This window comes from Nicotiana tomentosiformis, chromosome 8 (assembly GCF_000390325.3).
Source record: "Nicotiana tomentosiformis chromosome 8, ASM39032v3, whole genome shotgun sequence".
In the NCBI taxonomy this organism is placed as follows: Eukaryota; Viridiplantae; Streptophyta; class Magnoliopsida; order Solanales; family Solanaceae; genus Nicotiana; species Nicotiana tomentosiformis.
The window spans coordinates 19,836,717-19,842,716 of record NC_090819.1 but is presented as its reverse complement, the minus strand read 5'-3'; positions in this window follow the sequence as shown (position 1 = coordinate 19,842,716).

Here is a 6,000-nt window from a genome sequence, read left to right as displayed (position 1 = left end):
CCGCGCAGGTGCTAATACTAGTTAGTAATAACCGCCCTTTTTCATTGTTCTCTTCCCGAGGATTGTACATAAAATCTCTCAACCATTTTCTTTAAGTATTTGGATATTGATAAATTAGTATATTGAAGTATTTCTCCGTGCGTAAGATTTTATATTCTAATGCTTCAGTTTTTTTAGTGCTTTTAATTTCAGTATGTATAAAAGATAGATGATATTGTTTTCTTCTTCTTTTTTGGTTAGTAGTTCAAGAGAGTAACAAAAGGCTTCTGTGGAAGCCCAAAAACAAAGGCTTCTGCGTAAGCCCAAAATATAAGTTTAATAAATGGTCGTACCAAGAGGAAAATGGTTCATCTTTCTTTTCATCTTCTTTCCCACTTTTATCCATTCAAGCAGGGTCGGAGAGAGTGAGGCTACTATTTCGGTCGAACTCCGTAGTTTTATTTTAAATTATGTATTTTTCTTAAAAAGTTTATTGAATATGCGTGAATTCTTAATTCAGAATCCAATAATTTAAAAGATTTAGAATTCGAACCCATAAGCTTTAAATTCTGACTCCGCTTCTGCTGCACGCCAAGCACAGGCATGAAAACTTTTAAAACTTTAGATCTCTTTCCTTTCTCTTGAACTTGTTCGTTCCAAAAACAAAAACACCACTATACTATTTATAGAGTCTGAATTGTTAAATCTATACAAATTTTCAAATACTTTTGACTACACATAATACAATATTGTGGTTTGTGATACTTTGATATAGTTTTTAAATGTAAAATTTTAATCAACAGATATAAAACAATTCTGAATTCACTCGTGAATTAAATTACTGTAAATATGAATTTTTTCGTATATTTCTGAAAATATCGGTAATTGCCACTGACTAGTGGTCCAATAATGATGGTCCAAGAGTTTTTTGATAGGTAGGCTAAGCATAAACAAAGATGATTAATTGAAAACTTTTTCCAGTCTTCTCTCTTTCTATATAACTGACGAAAAATAAGAAATCACAGTACCAAATCTCAGAGCTACTTCATATCTTATTGTCGACATGTCCACATATTGTACTATGTAACGTTGAATAAATTTCCTCTTATTAGAATTCTCCTAGCTATCCTAGGCTCCAATTATTTTGGGTTGAAAGCGGAAAATGACAATACAAATATCTACTATTCAGAAAATAACAAAATGATACTTATGGCGTTTGGACATTATCACTTTTTTCCCGAGTTTACTTTTTTCTTTAATTTAATTTGTTTGAGGATCGATAGAGATGAAATCGTAATTATTCGCAGTTAGAAAAATAAATTTTCAGAAAAATAAAAAATTGGGGGCTTTGATATAATAGTCTACGTATTGCAACCCGAATAACAATCTTTCACATAGTTTCATGCATGCTACTAAATTATATACCGATAAATCAATTTCTATAAAAAAAATATTTTCTAAAATCATCATAGAACAGATATTACCCTAATATTTGTAGGAACTGGATTTCATAAATCATAAAGGATAGAAATTTAAAAAAAAAGTTAGGTAAAGATAGTAAAACCGATTTTATTGCCTCTTTCTTCTTTAAAAGCATTGGTGAATATTATTGCATGTCTAGCCATACATCAATCAAGACCCCTCCACAGTCCTATTCCCAAGGCCGGCTCTAATGGTACAAGAGGTAAGGCCTATGCCTTAGACCCTTAAATTTGGGGGCCTCATTTTTTAAAAATAATAGATTTATAGGTGTTTAAAAAATAATATTTAATATTTTTAATTCAAAAATAGAGTTTTTAATATAAAAGGAAAGAAAGCTCTTTATATATATATAAAAATAAAGTAAGAATTTGACTTTTTAAAAATTGATAGATGAATAGTTTTCGAACGTTCCAATTTTTTATTTTTTACTCCTTCATTAGAGAACGTGTAAAATTTTTACTTTCTCTTTCTTAATTTGTTTAAGTCAATATTTTTTTTTACCAATCTCTTCATATTTCAAAAACCCTACATATTTTTTGCCTTTCTCTTTATTATTCTTACTCACATTCTTTCTCCAAAATTTTGTAAGTTTAAGTGTTCAATAATACTTTTAAGCTTCCAATAGTTTTATACTTCTATTGCTATATTATCTTATCTAAAATCAATAATATCTCAAGAAAGATTTAATGAGTTGTCTATAATATCGATTGAAAAAGAATTATTTGAAAAAATTGATTATAAAAAAGATCATTAACAACTTTATATCTCAAAAAGCTAGAAGATTAAATTTCAAATAACAATATATCTTATAACTTCATTTTAAAAATTTAGGCCTCATTAAATTTTGGCCTTAGGCCCCCGCATGTGCTTGAGCCGCCCTATTCCTATCACAAAATATGATAATAAAAATAATATGTATTGCCTTTATTTTTGTAAGTTTAATGACAATATAACACTAGTAAGAGTCGAAGAGAAGTGTGGCTGCACGACAGTTTTTTTATTTAGTAAGGTAATTCAATTTCTAAAACTGATGTTTCTGCAGCAAGAGATATATAACGTGGCTTGTGAAAATGAGAAACGAAAAGATAAATATGGATGGACAATACGTTATAACTTCCATTTGGTAGATGAATTTCGTCTTTTATTGAATTAGTCAAATGTATAATGAAAAATATGCAAAGCAACTACTCAAATTCTTCAAAAGTTGGATAGAAATGAAGAGTCATGTTGTTTAGTGTATTGGTTTATTTTGCTTTAACGTATCTTAAACATTGAGTAGGAGGTAATATTTATTTAGGCGAAGGGTAAAATTTTAAGAATATTTTTGTAATTCAACTTTTAATTTAAATCCTTCCCACTTTTAATCTAGTATAAATAAATATAGATAATTCTCTAAGTGGGGAGTCTATTATTATTGTTAAACTCGGCTAAGAAGTCAATAAGTTCTTTAACAGACCCGTTTATCTTCTCTATCTCCATTGTTATTTAATTTTAAGATCTTTGAAAATTGTAGGATTTTCTACAGTGACGTCTTTGCTTGCGACTTTAAAGTTCTTCATTCTTTTCGTCCTTTTGAAAAATTGTAGATTTTCAATTAAACTTAAATAATTCCACAATGAAACGAGTAACTATTCACATCTGATCATATTAATTTTTAAAAATTCAAATGTTTCAGTCACATGCATTTCAAGTTAAACTCGTTGTTGTTGTCTCTGTCATTCCGCTCTGCATTGAGTTATTTTATCGGAAAGAGAAAAAGCTATACGTAATTTCATCTATTAAACTAAATGCAGGGTGTGTTTGGTACGGAGGAAAATGGTTTTTTTGTAACATGTTTTCTTTAAAAATAAGTGATTTTTTAATTAATTTTTTAGTGTTTGGTTAAGTAGCAAAAAAATATTTTTTAAAAATATAGAGTTTAGGCACACATTATAAGAGACGAAATGGGTAAGAGCGGGAAAAGGTGATAGGTCGGTGTCTGACAAACGAAGTGACGGTGTCAGTGTTAGGGGTAGCAGGGTGTTCGGGGTGGCGTGGGGTGGGGGTTGGAGGGTGAGGGTGGGGTGGAGGTAGAGGTGGAGGGTAAAGGTGGAAACATTGAGAAAGAGTTTTGAAAAACATGCAACTGTAATTATTGCATTCATTTTAAATAGTCATTATGTTTATGCAAAAGTACCTCTTCACTGGCTATGCGATAAATGATTCCCTAGTACTATTTACATATATGCGGTAAAAGTCTTAAATTCTACCAGGCCAGCAAGTTGCATGCTGTAGTTTGGTGTTTCACAGTCTCACTTTTAACCTCGGGTGTAAATAAACCAAATACTCTCGTCCTTATACTCCATTAGGGGTGTGCAAAAAAAAAAATCGATAAATCATATCAAATTGATAATCCGAGTTAAATCAGGGAAAAAAAATCGATTGTGGTTTGATTTGATTTGATTTGGTTTGGTATTGAAAAAAACCTCTGACCATAATTGGTTTGGTTTGATTTTAACTAAAAAAAGTCAAACCGAAACCAAACCAACCTGATAATACATTTATATAATTTTTAAAAATATTTTATACATATAAATATATATTGTAATGTAATTTATAAATATTTCTTAAACTTTTTCATATTTTTATCTTTTAACATATTATTTCAAGCTTAGACTTAACATTTTTGAACGATAAATAAATTTTATAGCTCATAAATGTAATAACTCAAACAAAGTTCAAATCAATATTAATGCTAACAAAAGAAATTCAATTCAATACAAGGGATGAGTTAGATGACGACAGTGTTGGATATATATTTTTTAGTTTTACATTGGTTTATAATAAAAATGCATAACTTAGTTTATCTTTTTCTTTAGTACTTAGTTATGTAATTAATAGTACTTATTAGCTATACTTATTTTAGCATGACTTATATATAGTATTTTTAAATTATGTTAATTTTTATTATGGCTTATTAATTAGCAATATTTGGCTTATGCAATTTTATTATATTTTTTATTGAATATTTTAGTATAATGCTATGACTTATCTCATATTATTGTGTTATTTCTTGAAAAATAAATTATATAGTTGTATCTTACTAGGACTAAAGAAATTTTTAGAGCACAAGTTGCATATTTTGTGCTATGAAGACTTTACCGGAAAAAAAAAATCGAAAATCCAAAAAATCCGAGAAAAACCGAGATTGAAAAACCCAATTTTGTTGGTTTGGTTTGATTTATAGATTTAAAAATTCGACTCCATTGATTTGGTTTGGTAATTGAAAAATCCGAATCAGCCCGACCTATGTACACCTCTATCCTCCATTATTTACTGCCTTCCACAAACTAAAAAGAACGAGAAAGAAAAAAGAGATAAGAGACTGAAACACGATACTGCGTGTTGCTATAGGATTCTTGTCAGGTGTTTGTCTTGATTTCCTTATTATATTTGGTTTTTCTATCTCTTGGAAATGGCAACATATTTATTATATTGGATTTTCCTTTTTAGAAGGAAATTATAACTTTTTCATATTTGGCTAGTCCTTTTCCGGAAGGAAAAGGCTTGGAATTCTATAAATTGAAAATCTTTTTTTATCATTCAGTAGCATCTACAATGTAGCCACATGGGGCTTGAGAGTCTTGTTTAGGGGGAAAATTTCGGGATAAGTATTAACATGACACTTGTGTTTACCTCTTTGTGAGGTTATTCTCTCGATATATTGTACTCTCTTTTATATAATGAATTGTTCATCTCTGCCTATGAACGTAGGCCAATTGACCGGACCACGTTAAATACTTGTATTTTTTTGATATATTTTTTTTTGTCTGATTTATCATTGTTCAAGATTTGCTTTACTAACTATCGCATGACACATTATGTCGATCCTAACAATTATGTGGCCCTTCATCAGAAGTTTTAAATTCAAGACTTTAGAATGAAAAAGATACCATACTGCGCGCAAGTAAAAGTCTACTAAGCTATACCTCAACCTCCATTTACACACGTCATACATTTGTTACCTATGTTGTTCAAACTCTTAAGCAAATACATGGTTTTTCTATTTAAAGTTTTAGAGCACACAGCTACGACGTATACCACGAAGACAATTAAAAAAAGAGACAATAGAGGAAGACAGAGAATCAAGTAATCAAGCCAAGGAATCGCTTCTAGAGTTCAAGTTAGGAGAAATTGAGTTATTTCTAGTAGGGAATACTAAAATATTAAATATGACGTTAATTCAAATTAATCAAAGTATAGGCTAAAACACCAAATAATTAAAAAGATTAAAGAATGGCCAAGACATGATGAGATAGAGAATGATAAGACATGTTTCCTTTACTGAGGCATGATTCGATCTTAAATAGAATCAAGTCTATTTGGATTTATTAATAACTCAAATCAAAGATATAGAACATAATTTTATTGTTATATGGCCTTTGGTTATGGACTTATGGTCAACTTGCTTGTTTAAGAAAGAGCTGTGGTTCAATTAAACATTTTAATTTCAAAATATATCCATGCCAATATTTTCGAAGACGTTTGCAAATTGCAAAA